Genomic DNA, 19,891 nt, shown 5'->3' with positions numbered 1-19,891 from the left:
ACGACATGTCTACCAGGTCTGCATACTAAATCCTGCGAGGCCAGGCAGAAGCAAAGAGGATCACTGTATCCCTCTCCTATTTGACTCGAACAATGCCCTAAGGAAAAAAAGCAAACTGAGAAAATAGGTATGCAAGCTTGAAGGACCAAGGAACCGCCAGAGCAGCTACCAGTTCCGCCTTCGGATCCCCGAACCTCGACCCGTACCTTGAAAACTTGGCATTCTGCCGAAATGTCAGGAGATCCAACTCCAGTTGACCCCATTAGAGGATCAAACTTGAGAAAAACTTCCGGATGAAGTTTCCACTCGCCCAGACGTAAATTCTGTCTGGTTAGAAAATCCGTCTCCTAGTTGTCCATCCCTAGGATGTGTATTGCCAACAGATGACAAGAGCGGGTCTCCACTGAAGTATCTTGGACACTTCAGACATCGCCAAGGAACTGCTTGTTCCTCCCTGATGATCGATGCAAGATACAGCAGTTATATCGTCCGACTGGAATCTGATGAACTGGGCTGAGACTAACTGAGGCCCGGCCAGAAGAGCATTGAAAATTGTGCACAATTCCAGAATATTAATAGGAAGGAAGACTTCGAACAAGTCCACACTCTCTGCCAGATGGCTCCCCAACGTAAAAGAATAGCGTCTGTTATCACAATCCTCTAGGACGGTCTGCGAAAGCAGATTCCCTGAGAGAGATAATCCAGAGGTCAGCACCATAGAAGAGAGTCCCTCGTCTCCTGTTCCATGATTATTTGAGGAGACAAGTCTGCATAATCTCCATTCCACTCGCTGAGCATATGCAGCTGCAGAGGTCTGAAACGGAACCAAGCAAAAACGGGATGATGTCCATCGCCGCCACCATCAGTCCGAATACCTCCATACACTGAGCCACAGACTGCCGCGGAGTGGATTGGAGCAAACGATAGGTATCTATAGTCTTTGATTTCCTGAATTCTGTCAGAAAAAAAATCCATGACAACAGATCTATAAAAACTCCCAAGAAGGGCACCCTTGTCCCTGGAACCAAAAAAAGCTCCTATCTAAATTTACCTTCCACCCGAGAAACCTCAGGAAAGAAAATGATTATGTCAGTATGGGACTTCGCTTGAGGACAAGACGGCGCTCTGAATTAGAATATTGTCTAGGTAAGGCGCTACTGCAATACCTCGTGATCCAACCGAGACCCTAGAACCCTTGTGAAAATTCTGGGTGCCATGGCCCAACCAAAAGGAAGAGCCACAAACTAGAAGAGAATGCAGCACCTGGTATTCCCAGGTGGTCTCCCATCCAAGTACTAACCAGGCCCGACCCTGCTTAGCTTCTGAGATCAGACAAGATTGGGTGCATTCAGGATGGTGTGGCCATAGGCTCTAAAAAATTAAATCTTAGGAACTTGTAAAGGTCCCTGAGGATAGGTACATGAAGATCTGCATCTTCCCAGTCCACAGTCGTCACAAATTGACCCTCCTGGATCAACAGCAGAATAGTGCGAAGTGTCTCCATTTTAAATGATGGTACTCTGAAAAAAAACTTGTTTAGACTCTTGAAGTCTAGGAGAGGTCTGAAAGTTCCCTCCTTTGGAACTACAAATAGATATGAATAAAAACCCTGCTCTTGTTTCTGGGCAGGAACTGGAGTAATTACTCCCAAGGGAGAAAGGTCTCTTACACCAAGTAAGAATGCCCCTTTCCACTTCTGGTTTGCAGATAATCCGGAAAGAAGAAATCTCCCCGGGGAGAACAAGACTTGAATTCCAGTCTGTATCCTTGAGAGACTATAGCTATCGTCAATGAAACATGAAAGCTCCTTCTTATCCAAGTCGAAATGAAGAGAAATAAAGAAAACAGTCTGCCCTCCACCAGGTTCGGACCTGGATCGGGGGCCTGCCTGTCATGCCGATTTGGAATCAGCAGCTAGGCTTTTTTTTTTTTTTTTTTTTTTTCGGCTGTTTACCCTTGACCCACTGATTGGGTCTCTGAGAGGACTTGGATTGGGAATAGATTCCCTGTCGGGAGGAAACAAATACTGTCTGTCCCCTATGAGGAATTGCAACCTTGCATGTTCCATATTAGTATAAGGACAAAACAACCAAGTCAAATCCCTATTTACCTTTTATCAAATCAAAGAGAACTACTGAGACTTTAATGATATATCAACAATGTATGATACTGTATCTTTAAATGTTAAATGCAATGCTTTATGTAACATAAGAATATAATCTCCAGACTTCCGCTAAACCTAGAAAAGTCTGTCCAGAGTAGTAAAACAAACACTCTTAATTGCTTTGAGCTTGTGAAGCCTCTTCGCTGCATATATTTATCTAACACAGCCAAGAAGGCATCCCGATTCTGAAAACATTTTAAAGAGCTGCCCGTTAAGCCTCTCTGCTGATCAGAGCAGAAAAGAAGGCATCCCAAGCACCCCATACATTTCTCAAACAGAGTCAAAAGCCTCTCTGCTGTAAAAGCAGAGAAGACATCTGGAAACCATCGTTCCGAGCTCAAAAGGCGCGCAAGCAAAGGCGCGAACCTTAGCTCCGCCCATCGTGGGCGTATTTCACTAACTCTCCCGGGCGGCTTAACATAACAAAAAGAAGCCGTCAGGAGAGCTAAAATCTAACAAGGACATTTAATAAAAAATAAACCCGGAAAAGTTAGTAACACCGACGGGTAACATTATAGTTAATCTCCCTTCATAGGGAGCGAAACCTGCACCAGTCATGTCAGACCCCTCATTGAAGAGAGTACCCCTGCAAATTTAATAACGTAAACCGTTAGGAGCCGGGATATGTAGCAGACATGTATCACACTTTTATGCTGAAACTAGTATAAATCTCCCTGTCAGATGCTAATCTCAGTATTGTAAGCCGTAGGGATCAAAACATGCACCAATCTCATTCATACTGAAGAGACATAAACCTCCCTGTCGGCTGCTAACTTAGTATTGTAAGCCATAGAGAGCAGGGACATGCATTCAAAATATCTTCATACTGAAGCGAAATACACCTCACTATCGGCTGCTGATCAAGTAATGGAAGCCGTTGCGAGCGACTAAATGTACTAAGCATGCATAACATCTTTACTGAAGAAAGATAAACTTCCCTGTCAGTTGTGACATTCTTATACCGAATAAAAAACAACCCTCCTTGTCGGCTGCTAATCTTAGTGTTGTAAGCCGTTGGGAGCTGGGACATTTCCCCTTCATACACGACACTCTTATACTTAAAGGGACACTGAACTCAAATTTTTTCTTTTGTAATTCAGATAGAGCATGCAATTTTAAGCAACTTTCTAATTTACTCCTATTGTCAATTTTTCTTCGTTCTTGCAATCTTTATTTGAAAAAGCAAGTCCAGAACCTTGGACAGCACTTGTTTATTGATGGATGAATTTATCCACCAATCAGCAAGAACAACCCAGGTTGTTCACCAAAACGGGCCGGCATCTAAACTTACATTCTTGCTTTTCAAATAAAGATACCAAGAGAATGAAGATCATTTGTTAATAGGAGTAAATTAGAAAGTTGTTTAAAATTGCATGCTCTATTTGAATCACAAAAGAAAAAAATTGGGTTGTGTCCCTTTAAGAGAATAAACCTCCCTGTCGGTTGCCATCTTATGTAATGCAAGTCAATGGAGGCAAGGACATTCTTATTGAATAAAGATAACCCTCCCTGTCGGCAGCTAATCTCAGTATTGTAAGCCTTTGGGAGCGGAGGCATTTACCCCGTGTACATAACATCTTCATACTGAAGAACGGAAACCTCCCCGTCGGCTGTAAATTAGAAACTCTACGCCGTTGGAAAATATAGAACAAAGTAACCCTCCCTGTCGGCTGCTAATCTCAGTATAATAAGCCGTTGGGAGCAGAGACATGTACCCTTCATGCATAACATCTTATACTGCAGAGAATAAACCTGGGTTGGTGGGGAGAGGAGGAGCTATTTAACAGCTTTGCTGTGGTGCTCTTTGCCGCCTCCCGCAGACCAGGAGGTGAATATCCCATAAGTAATGAAGATGATCCATGGACTTGTCATGTCCTTAAGAGGAAAACATGTGTGTAAATTTAATAATAGAAGTAAATTGGAAAGTTGTTTAAAAATCACATGCTCTGTCTGAATCATGAAAGAAAACAAATAGGGTTTTATGTCCCTTTAAAGGGTCAACAAACACTGAAACTGTAATAACATGTTTAATCATGTGTAGGGAACAAACTTTGCAATTTACTTTCATCCTTTTTCCGTAATGTTGGCACCTAGGTTTTCCACCTATGTCTAAATGAATGGGGGGGGGGGTTAATTTAAGGATCAAAATATATGGGAGTACCGAGGGGGATGTAAAAATGGGTGATATTTTGTGAAACTATATAGGATGACTTTTAGTACAAACTATTTTATGGGATTTTTTTGTTTAGTTTTTTAAATATATGTTTGCTATGCAGAGTGATTTTGGACAGGGATAGGAACATGCATACAGTTTCAAAAATGGGTTAAACTACCCCTCGGTTATTCGGTTAATTTTAAATGTATGTAATATTTGTATGGTCAGATATTGTATACCTACTCATTGTCTGCATAAATTGCAAGATGGTGAACAGAAATAACAATTGTTCTCTTTTCCGATTTTCAATTGTTAAAGTTATGGTAAATTCACCTCACTAACTTTTAAAATATTGGAACCTCAAGTAATGTTAAGCATATCGATGTGCTTATTTTATTTCCACTCTAATTCAACTTCGATAAAACACAGGTTTTGTGAGGCTCCGTTGACTTTCAATTCAGCCTCTGTCACAGATTTTCTTATTCTGTGATTTGACTGACAGCGCTTTCAGCCAATCGGAGCCTCACCATGCGCTCTATGTAATTTACTGAGAGCACGCTCTCGTGCTTGTAACTACAATCAGACTGAGCCTTGAAGTGCAATTGCGCATGCGCAGCTCGCTAGGCTATTTGCGCACCTGAAAACAGTATGTGCTCTGTGTTGTATGAGAGTGTGTGGGGGGTGGGGGTGTTGTATGAGATTGTATGTGGGGGGGGGGTTGTATGAGAGTGTGTGTGTGTGTGTGTTGTATTAGAGTGTGTATTATTAACTTTTCAAATGTGACTACAAATCAGGAAAAAAGGAATGACTAATGCATAAAAATAGGGTATCAAAGGTATGTGGTGTCATGGCACTGGGTCTTAAGAAACATTTTTTTAGTCAAATTCATATGTTTTTCAGTGAGGCCAGAAATAGCTGACAGACTGAGCTTGGCTGATTAAACAAAGGTCTTATATACCCCTTGCCATCTGAATAACCACAGATGACAACTGGGAACATCTTAAAATGAGGGGACAGGTAAAGCAATTCATTTTGTATAGTGGTAAAGAGGAGGAGTCTGTTTTGGTCAGTTTCCCTTTTAGGGACAGAGTTCATTTCTGGTGAGTATTGCTCTAGGCAGGGTCAGCCAAGATAAGACTTTTAGACATCCTGAAGATTGAAATTAGAATTTTTGTAATTTTTAAAACCAGCAATATAACCAACTAAACGGAAAAGTAGCAGGCACGAACACAGCCCCACGCATTTATATGTCTATTTATGAGAAATCTTTTGTATAAGAGAGTGACATAATTATGTTATTGTGTAAAATGGCGCTGCTGCTATTTGGACATAGAAATTATATTAAAGGTTATTTTTTTTCCACAAACTTAAAAGCTGTGATGAACATGTAAATTTATTACACATACCATAAGGCTGAGTGCAGCATACTTTGTTTCATATAAGTACACAAAGTTTTCTATAAAGCACATAGAACATATATTTAAAGGGGCATTTACCACTAAATAAATGCTAGATAGAATGATGCATTTAAAAAAAAAAAAAAAAGATTAGTTTGCGGCTAAACCCCAATATCGTCAGTCCAGTTGGAACAGCAACTGGAGACTACCAGAAGCATCAGATGTTCCAGCAGACAAGTAGGGATCCGTCAGAAACCTCAAACAGAAGCCTCAGGCTGATATAAATTTCCCATGAGAGTCAGAAGCCTCCCGTCCGCTCCAAAGGGCCACGCGGGAGAACAAACCCTAAGTTTAAACAGGACCGTTCATACCCGTTCCAGGCAAGAGACATGGTCCTAAGCTGGAGTCCTCAAAAAACAGAACCGATCCGAAGATCTAAAGCTCCTGAGGAACCCATAAGCTGCCTCCTATGGTTAAGAGCGCACCCAGACAGTGCCTTCCATCATCTAAATCTGTCACACACAGTAGTTTTATTCCAAAATTATGAATCACAACTGCAAGAGCTGAGAATAGCCAAGTTATTATATGTGTTTCACCCTTTTATTTTGACTTTCTATAAGGAAGAAAGGAAGAGATAAAAAAGGTGACTTGATCAATCAATTATACAGTCCGGATCTCACATGAGCTGACTGCTGATTGCAAAGTTTCAGGTGTATGCTTTGAGTGCTAATACAGGATGCAATTAGACTGAATGTATTTAACCAGTACTTACTATATACAGGCAGGGAGGCTGGAGAGATCTCCTAGGCAAGCAGAGGAGGTAGTGAACAGGATTCCCTGCCCGGAGAAAAAGGAGAGCCAGGCTGCTTCTGGATATCGTAGAACTAGTGACGTTGTTCGTGACGTCACTAGAGGGAGGAGCTGGATTCCGGGGCTGAAATATGCAACGTGGAGTATTCCAGAGGAGGTTGTTATCAGAGGAGCTGATGATGCAGCTTGAAGCGTCACTTGTGGGCGGAGCCAAGTTCTGTGTCAGTATAATGCTGTAGCAGGGATTTTCGGTAAGTTTGTTTACCCTGTAACAGGGGAAGGATCAGATCACAAACACCAGTGCTGGAGCTGTATTGTCTTTAGCAAATCCTTGATACTCGCTTTAAAAAGACAAAGAGAGGTTAGTCCCGATATCCGTTAGAATCCAATGCTCCAAAATAGCTTAAACAACAATTCCAGACTGAAGACTTAACAGGAGTTGAAATGTAACAGATCACCAGTGTAATATGCTGCAAAAATCACTGTTTAGCAAGCTGAAACGTGCAGGCTTCCAAACTGATGTGGAGAGGCTCAGTAAACTCTTCTCTTAGACTACTAATGAAAAATACTAAGCACCTGTCTGAGTGAGTAAGGCGCATTTAAAGGAGAAGGGGGTTGGGTTAACACACATAATGAATCCGATTACATGTAGATCCCTGACAAAATCCTTAGAGGAAAAGAACCTAGCAACATCCATAAAAGCAAGAGTCCAAAAAGGACTCGCCACCGGTATAGAAGGGGGGCATCAGTACCCCTGGATCGCAAGGTAATCCATGTAGACAGGCCCAACGATCTGACCCAAACACTGGAGAACAGAAATGGTCAATTTTCTGACCCAGACAGGCAAAAAGACTGCAACTGACCCCAGACCACCTACCCTTAAGCCGAAGGGCTAGATCTGCAATACGATCGACTGATAGCATCCGAGAGTCCAAAGACCCTGGTATGATAAGGGGTAGTTCTTATCTTGAGAAAACATCAGTTTCCAGAGATCCTTGCAGGATCAGTCACCCGACATCCTTGAAAAGGAATAAACGGGAGCAGCTCTTGGTAAAAAGACAGGTAGGCCCCTGTACTCCACGTACTAGAGCAAACCAAACACTGAGAAATAAAGGAAGAACATGCCCGCACTTCTAGATACATGACCCAACCCAAGACAAGAGGGAAGGAAACATCGACCCGTAAACTGAATGCGACTAGGCCACAGAGTCATCCAGAAATACTGCAAGTGGAGACACAAATTGTCCACCCGATAGTAGACCTCCGGAAGTTAATCCCATTTCCAGACTATAAAGGAACGGAAGCCTACGGTTCCAAGTCTCCAGGGACCCTAGGAACCTTGACGACGTCTGAAAAAAAAAAAGTCATGCATCTCAAGCAATAATGTTAGCAAGAACCAACTTATATTGGAGCTCACAACCTCCCTACCGGAAGCATTGCATGTACACCCCAGGCCCCGTACTTCGTAGTAGGATCCGAGCCAAGAGTCCATAACACTGGGCCATAAGAGACAATTCTCTTTTTTTTTTTTCTTTTTTTTTTTAAATCCGACAGGATAACAGGATAATCAGCACCACGAGGGTGACGTACCCAAGAAAACCATAAGCAGCACCCGACCAGTACCTGCCTGGTACAAGTACACTCCAGAACTGTCTAAAGTCCAAGGAAAATTGACCCGAAGGTTCGATAATATGAACTATAAAACATAACTTCGGTGTTAACCAAAGTGCGCAACCACAAAATCAGTATCAGTTCCAGAGAAAGAACATTCCCAAAACGGAAGTTAAATCACACGTGGGCTTACACAATTCAAATTCATCCTAACCGGATTAAAATAATAAACATAAGGCAGCACCAATGGGTGAACGCCCAAGGAAAAAAGGTACGCAAACCGGACCAGCCAATCAGATGCCCCCTTCATCCAAGCTCAGATCTGGAACTGATACATAAAAGAAAACCATAAAAAAGCGGAGATGTCAAGGACATTAGCTTCATTCCCAATGTGCCATCCGGCATCTTGCGCCTCGAATCCCTCGGCCCACTAGGACTGGGATCCTCCAGCAACACCAAAACATGCCATAGTAGGACACAAAGACGTGCCAACCTATAAAACGGAAGGCAAAATGATCCCTTATCGGATCAGCAAACGATTCCGGCCCCAAGGTTGGGGCCCCTGAAGCCTCAGAGGCCCACGCTTCCCCAGGAGACCAAACTGAGTTGGGCAATCCCACGCCCAACGGGCCCTGATTAACAGAACATGGACAGTATCTTAAAAATATTTCACTTGGAAGATACAAATGAGCCAAGGCCGCAGATATGGCCATGTGGAACCGTGCCGTAACCTCTGGAGGAAACAAGCCACCTTCCGGAGGAGTAAAGGCCATAGGGATGCTTGCTTGCGTAGCAAAGGAAAGTTCTCACAGGACCTAGAATCCTCAGGTGCAGATGGCTCAATGCACTCTGAGGACCCTGAATTGGGAGAAGAGAGTACTCTGGAAGAGCAATTGGAACATAACTAGGGCCATTTCATATTCCTCCCAAGAGGCATTCTCCGCATCGGAGACATCCGTTTCTTTAAATAAAAAAAATCAGAATCCTCCATCTTGGGATAACAAAAATGACCAACACTAACTGGCAACTCTTTTACATCTCCAATGGCTGTGGCACTCACCACCTCCTGTGAACCAGACAACCAACGACCAGACTCTCTCTGTCACCACAAAGTCAGCATACGAAAGTGAAAAAAAAACGTAACCACACCAGATCATGAGGTGCACCATGCAAGTCATAAAAAAGGAAATTTATGCTTACCTGATAAATTAATTTCTTCTACGATACGACGAGTCTACGGATTCATCCTTACTTGTGGGATATTATCCTCCTGCTAACAGGAAGTGGCAAAGAGAACCACAGAAGAGCCGTCTATATAGCTCCTCCCTTGACTCCACCCCCCAGTCATTCGACCGAAGGTATAGGAAGAAAAAGGAGAAACTAAAAAAGTGCAGAGGTGACTGAAGTTTGAAAACAAAAATATAATCTGTCTAAAATGACAGGGAGGGCCGTGGACTCGTCGTATTGTAGAAGAAATCAATTTATCAGGTAAGCATAAATTTCCTTTTCTTCTACTAGATACGACAAGTCCACGGATTCATCCTTACTTGTGGGATACAATACCAAAGCAACAGGACACGGATGAACGGGAGGGACAAGACAGATACCTAAACGGAAGGCACCACTGCTTGAAGAACTTTTCTCCCAAAAATAGCCTCAGAAGAAGCAAAAGTATCAAATTTGTAAAATTTGCAAAAAGGTATGACGGGAGGACCAAGTCGCAGCCTTACAAATCTGTTCAACAGAAGCATTGTTTTTAAAAGCCCATGTGGAAGCCACCGCTCTAGTAGAATGAGCTGTAATTTCTTTCAGGAGGCTGCTGTCCAGCAGTCTCGTATGCCAAACGGATGATGCTTTTCAGCCAATAAGGAAAGAGAGGTAGAGGGACCCCTATGCTTTCCAGAATAAACAACAAATAGGGAAGATGTTTGACGGAAATTCTTGGTCGCTTGTAAGTAAAACTTCAAGGCACGAACCACGTCCAAGTTACATAACAGACGCTCCTTCTTAGAAGAAGGATTAGGACACAGAGAAGGAACAACAATTTCCTGATTAATATTCTTATTTGAAACAACCTTAGGAAAGAATCCAGGTTTAGTACGCAAAACCACCTTATCAGAATGGAATATAAGATAAGGCGAGTCACATTGTAACGTAGAAAGCTCAGAAACTTTGAGCCAAAGAGATAGCAACTAAAAACAAAACTTTCCAAGATAATAGCTTAATATCTATGGAATGCATGGGTTCAAACGGAACCCCTTGAAGCACATTTAGAACTAAATTCAAACTCCATGGCGGAGCAACAGGCTTAAACACAGGCTTGATTCTAACTAAAGCCTGACAAAAAGACTGGATGTCTGGGACATCCGCCAGACGCTTGTGTAGTAAAATTGACATAGCAGAAATTTGTCCCTTTAAGAACTAGCCGACAATCCCTTCTCCAATCCTTCTTGGAGAAAGGACAAAATCCTAGGAATCCTAATCCATGAGTAGCCCTTGGATTCGCACTAATAAAGATATTTACGCCATATCTTATGGTAAATTTTCCTAGTGACAGGCTTTCGAGCCTGAATCAAGGTATCAATGACCGACTCAGAGAATCCCCGCTTAGATAAAATCAAGCGTTCAATCTCCAGGCAGTCAGTTGCAGAGAAATTATATTTGGATGTCGGAACAGACCTTGAATTAGAAGGTCCTGTCTCAGTGGCAGTTTCCACGGTGGCAGAGATGACATTTCCACCAGGTCTGCATACCAAGTCATGTGTGGCCATGCAGGCGCTATCAAGATTACCGAAGCCCTCTCCTGTTTGATTCTGGCAATCAGACGAGGTAGGGAGGTAGGAGAGGAAAAGGAGGAAACACATAAGCCAGGTTGAACGACCAAGGTACTGCTAGAGCATATATCAGTACTGCTTGGGGATCCCTTGATCTGGACCCGTAACAAGGATGTTTGGCATTCTGACGAGATGCAATCAGATCCAATTACGATGTACCCCATTAAAGGATCAATGCCGCAAACACCTCCGGATGGAGCTCCCACTCCCCTGGATGAAAAGTCTGACGACTTAGAAAATCCGCTTCCCAGTTCTCCACTCCTAGGATATAAATTGCTGATAGATGGCAAGAGTGAGTCTCTGCCCATAAAATTATTTTGGAAACCTCTGTTATCGCTAGAGAACTCTATGTTCCCCCTTGATGACTGATATATGCTACAGTCGTTATATTGTCCCAATGGAATCTTATGAATTTGGCCAAAGCCAACTGAGGCCATGCTTGGAGCGCATTTAATATTGCTCTCAGTTCCAGAATATTTATTGCTAATAGGGACTCCTCCTGAGTCCAAACACCCTGAGCCTTCAGGGAATTCCAGAATGCAAGCCAGCCCAAGAGGCTTGGGTCCGTCGTCACTATGACCCATGCTGGTCTGCGGAAGCACATTCCCTGGGACAGATGATCCTGTGACAACCACCAAAGAAGAGAGTCTCTGGTCTCTAGATCCAGATTTATCCGAGGAGATAAATCCGCATAATCCCCATTCCACTGTCTGAGCATGCACAGCTGCAGTGGTCTGAGATGTAAACGAGCAAATGGAACTATGTCCATTGCCGCTACCATTAACCCAATGACCTCCATACACTGCGCCACTGATGGCTGAGGCATGGAATGAAGTGCTCAGCAAGTAGTTAGGATCTTTGACTTTCTGACCTCCGTCAGAAAATTTTTCATGTCTACCGAGTCTATCAGAGTTCCTAGGAATGGAACTCTTGTCAGTGGAACTAGTGAACTCTTTTGTATATTCACCTTCCACCCGTGAGTCCTTAAAAAAGCCAACACGACATCCGTGTGAGATTTGGCTAGTCACTGGAACAAAGCACGCTATCGGCTGTAGAAGAAAACCCTGATGAATAAACAACTTCTTCAACAGACCCTCTAATTTTTTATCCATAGGATCTTTGAAAGCACAACTGTCCTCAATAGGTATATTTGTACGCTTAGCCAGGGTAGAAATAGCACCCTCCACCTTAGGGACCGTCTGCAAGGAATCCCGAATGGTGTCCGATATGGGAAACATTTTCTTAAAAGTAGGAGGGGGAGAGAATGGAATGCCTGGTCTATCCCATTCCTTAGTAATAATGTCTGAAATCCTTTTAGGTACTGGAAAAACATTGGTGTAAGTAGGGAACCTCTATACATTTATCCATTTTACACAACTTATCTGCTGGGATTACAATAGGGTCACAATAATCCAGAGTCGCTAAAACCTCCCGGAGAAACAGGCGGAGGTGTTCCAGCTTAAATTTAAAGGCCGTCACGTCTGAGTCTGTTTGAGGGAACACATTTCCTGAGTCTGAAAGTTCTCCCTCAGACAGCAATTCCCCTACCCCCAACTCAGAACACTGAAGGTACATCGGAGATGGCCAATAAAGCGTCAGAGGGCTCAGCATTTAGTCTAGTACCAGACCTACTGCGCTTACCCTGTAAACCTGGCAGTTTAGATAATACCTCTGTAAGGGTAGTAGACAAAACTGCAGCCAAATCTTGCAGGGTGAAAGAATTAGACGCACTAGAAGTACTTGGCGTCGCTTGAGTGGGCATTAAAGGTTGTGACACTTGGGGAGAATTGGATGGCGTAACCCGTTTCTCTTCAGACTGAGAATCATCCTTAGACATACTTTTATCACCTAAAATATGTTCTTTGCAATGTAAGGCCCTTTCAGTACATGAGGGACACAATGTAAGTGGGGGTTCCACAATGGCTTCTAAACACATAGAGCATTGACTTTCCTCAATGTCAGACATGTTGAACAGGCTAGTAATAACCACAAAAAGTCCTGAAAACACTTTATTTAGTGAAAAAAAAACAACAGTCTGAAAAACCGGTACTGCGCCTTTAAGAGTAAAAAAAAAAAGCATACAAGTTTTCAGAAACTGTCTTAAAATGTAATAAATATCACAATTTTTGCATATATGTGTTTAATCTTGTCAGCTAAGATTGCACCACAAGTAAGGAAAAGTTAACCCTTTATAGAAAAAAGAAAAAAAATACATTACTCAAAAAACGTTTATTAAAAGTAATAAATCAACCCCCTGCACCTCGCCACAGCTCTGCTGTGGCGCCTACCTGCCCTCAGGGGTCTGTAAGACACACTATCCTTCGTTTTTTGTCTAAAATATGCAGCCTAGGCCCACCGAAGCTGGAGCTTGCCGTCTTCAGAATCATTTCAACTGCGCATCTGAGGCGCGAAAATAGGCCCCGTCCATCAATATCGATGTCTCTCATGCCTAATGGGAACCGCTGTAAAGCGGTCTAGCAAACTAGCCATGTGGGTTTTCATATAACCCATCCATTAAGGAAAGCAATGTGAACCCTTATAGTGCCATCAGCCACAAAAAACGTTTGTATATAAAAAAAAGTTAAGCATCCCCAAAACATGAAAACGTTTTGCCCACAAAACAATATGATAACAGTGTCAACCAAATTGTTCCATAATAAACAGGTTCCAGTAATACCCCCTTCTTTACATGTAGGATTACTGCTTAACCCTTCCCTTAAGGGAACTATGTCAGCCAGTTCTGAAATACCATAATCTCTTCAGAAAAAAATGACTGAGCATACCTCAATGCTTGTAGCATAAAAAACGTTCCTCACACTGAAGCTTCTCAAGTACTCCTCAGCCATTCTGTGGGAACTACTCTGGATCTTAGTGACAACTGCTAAGATCATCAGTCTCCAGGCAGAAATCTTCATCCATCTGCTGCCTGAGAAAAAAATAGCACTCACCGGTACCATTTAAAATAAAAAAGTCTTGCTTGAAGAAAATAAAAACTATCATTTTATCACCTCTTTCACTTTACCTCTTCCTATTACTTAGTATAGGCAAAGGGGGGTGGAGTCAAGGGAGGAGCTATATAGACAGCTCTGCTGTGGTGCTCTTTGCCACTTCCTGTTAGCAGGAGGATAATATCCCACAAGTAAGGATGAATCCGTGGACTCGTCGTATCTAGTAGAAGAAAAGAGCGCGCAAATTGATAAGGCCGTAATGTTACGAAAAGCCATGAGCCTAAAGTATTACTACACATTCAGCAGACAGAACCACATTAAAAACATGATTAAAGCCCCCCCCTGTTCAATAACCCCCCTCAGAGGATTTTAACCCATGATTCCTATTTAAAATAAAAGGAATCCCACTGGAACCCTACCTTTTCATGTTAACATCAGATCACATAATGAAGTAAAATGAAACGATTTTACTGGAATCTACGTCGTGGAACAGGAACACGGCCCTTCAAGTGTGACAGATAGTAGATAGTAGCCTCGCCTCTGACATGTAGTGAATAAAGGCAGGCAGTGAAACGCGTCAACACCGATTACCAAGGAGCTGTTTATACGAGTCAGGATGGTTTCGCAGAAAGACTCTCCCTGCATCTCCAGGCTCTAACTTTCATCCATGCTCTCACTGAGAGGCTGACAGGACTACTTAAAATTCCAGTCCCATCTCGAAGAGTACTAACCTCCATAAGAGACTAACTCGAACTTCTGACACTTTTCTGCCAACCTCCTGTGACAAAAGGCAAAGAATGACTGGGGGATCAGGGAAGTGGGGGAGGTATTTGAAGCTTTTGGCTGGGGTGTATTTGCCTCCTCCTGGTGGCCAGGTTCTGAATTCCCAAAAGTAATAAATGCAGCTGTGGACTCTTCCCGTTTAAGAAGAAAAAGGCCATCTTATCCAGCACAGGGGCAGAATGTAACAATTATAAACACATTACTAAGGGTCTAAGTGTTTCAATAGCACAAAGTCAACATGCTAAAAATAGATACAATTTTTGCCAACCAGCAAAATTAAAGGGACATGAAACCCAAATGTTTTATTTCATGATTCGGATAGAGAATACAATTTAAAGCAACTTTCCAATTTACTTCTATTATTTAATTTGCTTCCTTCTCTTGTTCATGAGCAGCAGAGAACCTAGGTCTTAGCTGTTGATTGGTGGCTGCATAATATATATATATATATATATATATATATATATATATATATATATATATATATATATATATATATATATATATATATATATATATATATATATATATATATATATATATATATATTGAATGTGATTGGCTTACCCATGAGTTCAGTTAGAAACCATTAGTGCATTGCTGCACCTTCAACAAAATGATAGATTTTAAATAGAAGTAAATTAGAAAGTTGTTTAAAATTATATTCTCTATCTGAATCATGAAAGAAAAATTTTGCGTTTCATGTCCCTTTAACATTTAATTCATCATTATTAAGCGGATATGACAAATTGGCCCTACTTAGAAATCACGTATCATAAAAACATAATTTAAGTAAGAACTTACCTGATAAATTCATTTCTTTCATATTAACAAGAGTCCATGAGCTAGTGACGTATGGGATATACATTCCTACCAGGAGGGGCAAAGTTTCCCAAACCTTAAAATGCCTATAAATACACCCCTCACCACACCCACAAATCAGTTTAACGAATAGCCAAGAAGTGGGGTGATAAGAAAAAAAGTGCGAAGCATATAAAATAAGGAATTGGAATAATTGTGCTTTATACAAAAAAAATCATAACCACCACAAAAAAGGGTGGGCCTCATGGACTCTTGTTAATATGAAAGAAATGAATTTATCAGGTAAGTTCTTACATAAATTATGTTTTCTTTAATGTAATTAGCAAGAGTCCATGAGCTAGTGACGTATGGGATAATGACTACCCAAGATGTGGATCTTTCCACACAAGAGTCACTAGAGAGGGAGGGATAAAATAAAGACAGCCAATTCCTGCTGAAAATAATCCACACCCAAAATAAAGTTTAACAAAAAACATAAGCAGAAGATTCAAACTGAAACCGCTGCCTGAAGAACTTTTCTACCAAAAACTGCTTCAGAAGAAGAAAATACATCAAAATGGTAGAATTTAGTAAAAGTATGCAAAGAGGACCAAGTTGCTGCTTTGCAGATCTGGTCAACCGAAGCTTCATTCCTAAACGCCCAGGAAGTAGATACTGACCTAGTAGAATGAGCTGTAATTCTCTGAGGCGGAATTTTACCCGACTCAACATAGGCAAGATGAATTAAAGATTTCAACCAAGATGCCAAAGAAATGGCAGAAGCTTTCTGGCCTTTCCTAGAACCGGAAAAGATAACAAATAGACTAGAAGTCTTACGGAAAGATTTCGTAGCTTCAACATAATATTTCAAAGCTCTAACAACATCCAAAGAATGCAACGATTTCTCCTTAGAATTCTTAGGATTAGGACATAATGAAGGAACCACAATTTCTCTACTAATGTTGTTGGAATTCACAACTTTAGGTAAAAATTCAAAAGAAGTTCGCAACACCGCCTTATCCTGATGAAAAATCAGAAAAGGAGACTCACAAGAAAGAGCAGATAATTCAGAAACTCTTCTAGCAGAAGAGATGGCCAAAAGGAACAAAAACTTTCCAAGAAAGTAAATTAATGTCCAATGAATGCATAGGTTCAAACGGAGGAGCTTGAAGAGCTCCCAGAACCAAATTCAAACTCCAAGGAGGAGAAATTGACTTAATGACAGGTTTTATACGAACCAAAGCTTGTACAAAACAATGAATATCAGGAAGAATAGCAATCTTTCTGTGAAAAAGAACAGAAAGAGCGGAGATTTGTCCTTTCAAAGAACTTGCGGACAAACCCTTATCTAAACCATCCTGAAGAAACTGTAAAATTCTCGGTATTCTAAAAGAATGCCAAGAAAAATGATGAGAAAGACACCAAGAAATACAAGTCTTCCAGACTCTATAATATATCTCTCGAGATACAGATTTACGAGCCTGTAACATAGTATTAATCACGGAGTCAGAGAAACCTCTTTGACCAAGAATCAAGCGTTCAATCTCCATACCTTTAAATTTAAGGATTTCAGATCCGGATGGAAAAAAGGACCTTGCGACAGAAGGTCTGGTCTTAACGGAAGAGTCCATGGTTGGCAAGATGCCATCCGGACAAGATCCGCATACCAAAACCTGTGAGGCCATGCCGGAGCTATTAGCAGAACAAACGAGCATTCCCTCAGAATCTTGGAGATTACTCTTGGAAGAAGAACTAGAGGCGGAAAGATATAGGCAGGATGATACTTCCAAGGAAGTGATAATGCATCCACTGCCTCCGCCTGAGGATCCCGGGATCTGGACAGATACCTGGGAAGTTTCTTGTTTAGATGAGAGGCCATCAGATCTATCTCTGGAAGCCCCCACATTTGAACAATCTGAAGAAATACCTCTGGGTGAAGAGACCATTCGCCCGGATGCAACGTTTGGCGACTGAGATAATCCGCTTCCCAATTGTCTACACCTGGGATATGAACCGCAGAGATTAGACAGGAGCTGGATTCCGCCCAAACCAAAATTCGAGATACTTCTTTCATAGCCAGAGGACTGTGAGTCCCTCCTTGATGATTGATGTATGCCACAGTTGTGACATTGTCTGTCTGAAAACAAATGAACGATTCTCTCTTCAGAAGAGGCCAAAACTGAAGAGCTCTGAAAACTGCACGGAGTTCCAAGATATTGATCGGTAATCTCACCTCCTGAGATTCCCAAACTCCTTGTGCCGTCAGAGATCCCCACACAGCTCCCCAACCTGTGAGACTTGCATCTGTTGAAATTACAGTCCAGGTCGGAAGAACAAAAGAAGCCCCCTGAATTAAACGAAGGTGATCTGTCCACCACGTTAGAGAGTGTCGAACAATCGGTTTTAAAGATATTAATTGATATATCTTCGTGTAATCCCTGCACCATTGGTTCAGCATACAGAGCTGAAGAGGTCGCATGTGAAAACGAGCAAAGGGGATCGCGTCCGATGCAGCAGTCATAAGACCTAGAATTTCCATGCATAAGGCTACCGAAGGGAATGATTGAGACTGAAGGTTTCGACAAGCTGTAATCAATTTTAGACGTCTCTTGTCTGTTAAAGACAGAGTCATGGACACTGAATCTATCTGGAAACCCAGAAAGGTTACCCTTGTTTGAGGAATCAAAGAACTTTTTGGTAAATTGATCCTCCAACCATGATCTTGAAGAAACAACACAAGTCGATTCGTATGAGACTCTGCTAAATGAAAAGACTGAGCAAGTACCAAGATATCGTCCAAATAAGGAAATACCACAATACCCTGTTCTCTGATTACAGACAGAAGGGCACCGAGAATCTTTGTGAAAATTCTTGGAGCTGTAGCAAGGCCAAACGGTAGAGCCACAAATTGGTAATGCTTGTCTAGAAAAGAGAATCTCAGGAACTGATAATGATCTGGATGAATCGGAATATGCAGATATGCATCCTGTAAATCTATTGTGGACATATAATTCCCTTGCTGAACAAAAGGCAATATAGTCCTTACAGTTACCATCTTGAACGTTGGTATCCTTACATAACGATTCAATAATTTTAGATCCAGAACTGGTCTGAAGGAATTCTCCTTCTTTGGTACAATGAAGAGATTTGAATAAAACCCCATCCCCTGTTCCGGAACTGGAACTGGCATAATTACTCCAGCCAACTCTAGATCTGAAACACAATTCAGAAATGCTTGAGCTTTCACTGGATTTACTGGGACACGGGAAAGAAAAAATCTCTTTGCAGGAGGTCTCATCTTGAAACCAATTCTGTACCCTTCTGAAACAATGTTCTGAATCCAAAGATTGTGAACAGAATTGATCCAAATTTCTTTGAAAAAACGTAACCTGCCCCCTACCAGCTGAACTGGAATGAGGGCCGTACCTTCATGTGAACTTAGAAGCAGGCTTTGCCTTTCTAGCAGGCTTGGATTTATTCCAGACTGGAGAAGGTTTCCAAACTGAAAATGCTCCTGAGGACGAAGGATCAGGCTTTTGTTCTTTGTTGAAACGAAAGAAACGAAAACGATTGTTAGCCCTGTTTTTACCTTTAGACTTTTTTTTTTAAATTCAATAATTTTTATTAGTTAAATAGCATAATATAATAAACAAGATGCAAAATAACAGATAAAGTAGTTCTCATCCAAATTAGTTCAGTATGTAAATAACAAACTATTAGAATTAACAACATAACATTGGGCTATGCATAACCATGTGGAATCCAATAATATTCAGGGTATATTACCCAGAACATACAGTATGATAAAACAGAAGGGGGGTACAGAGGGGAAAAGAAGAGTGGGGGGGTAGATTTGGGGAAGGGGGGGTTTCTTCTACGATAGTACCTTCTTATGGGTTTTTATTATTAAAAATTTTAGTGAAGGAATATAGAAGTCAGTTTGATTGCCAGAGCAAAAGTATATTGAGAAAGTGTTCCTTTTTGGAATAATAGTTATGATACATCTCCTCTAAAGAGAGAACATGTTGTACCTCGTCTAACCATTGCTGAAAAGTTGGGACCATGCTTTTTTTCCAAAAGCGCGGTATTAGCCTTTTCGCACTATTTAATAGGATTTGGAGTAATGAATTCTTGTATTGACATTTAAGATTAGGTAGGTAGTTTAGTAGTATCATCTGGGGATCTAGAGTGATCTTATGATTCAGCTTTTTAGATATGTGCTGTTCTACTTGTTCCCAAAATGGTCTAATCAGAGGACAGTGCCACCATATGTGCGATAACGTGGCATGTTCATCGCACAGTCTCCAACATTTAGGGGATACTGAGGGGTAAATTCTATGTAAGCGTGTTGGTGTTAAGTACCACCTAGATATTAGTTTATAGTTGGT

The 19,891-nt window shown here is 41.5% G+C and overlaps 1 protein-coding gene and 1 pseudogene across 1 annotated transcript in view; both read right to left on the bottom strand.

Moving 5' to 3' along the window:
* AP3B1 (adaptor related protein complex 3 subunit beta 1) overlaps nucleotides 1-19,891 on the bottom strand; it is a 1,155,804-nt gene that overhangs the window by 1,087,863 nt on the left and 48,050 nt on the right. The window lies entirely within an intron of this gene.
* Nucleotides 1,252-1,370, bottom strand: LOC128650912 (uncharacterized; annotated as a pseudogene).

This window comes from Bombina bombina, chromosome 2, assembly GCF_027579735.1.
Source record: "Bombina bombina isolate aBomBom1 chromosome 2, aBomBom1.pri, whole genome shotgun sequence".
Classification (NCBI taxonomy): Eukaryota; Metazoa; Chordata; class Amphibia; order Anura; family Bombinatoridae; genus Bombina; species Bombina bombina.
Note: the sequence above shows the minus strand (reverse complement) of the source record. Positions and strands in the feature narration are given on the sequence as shown.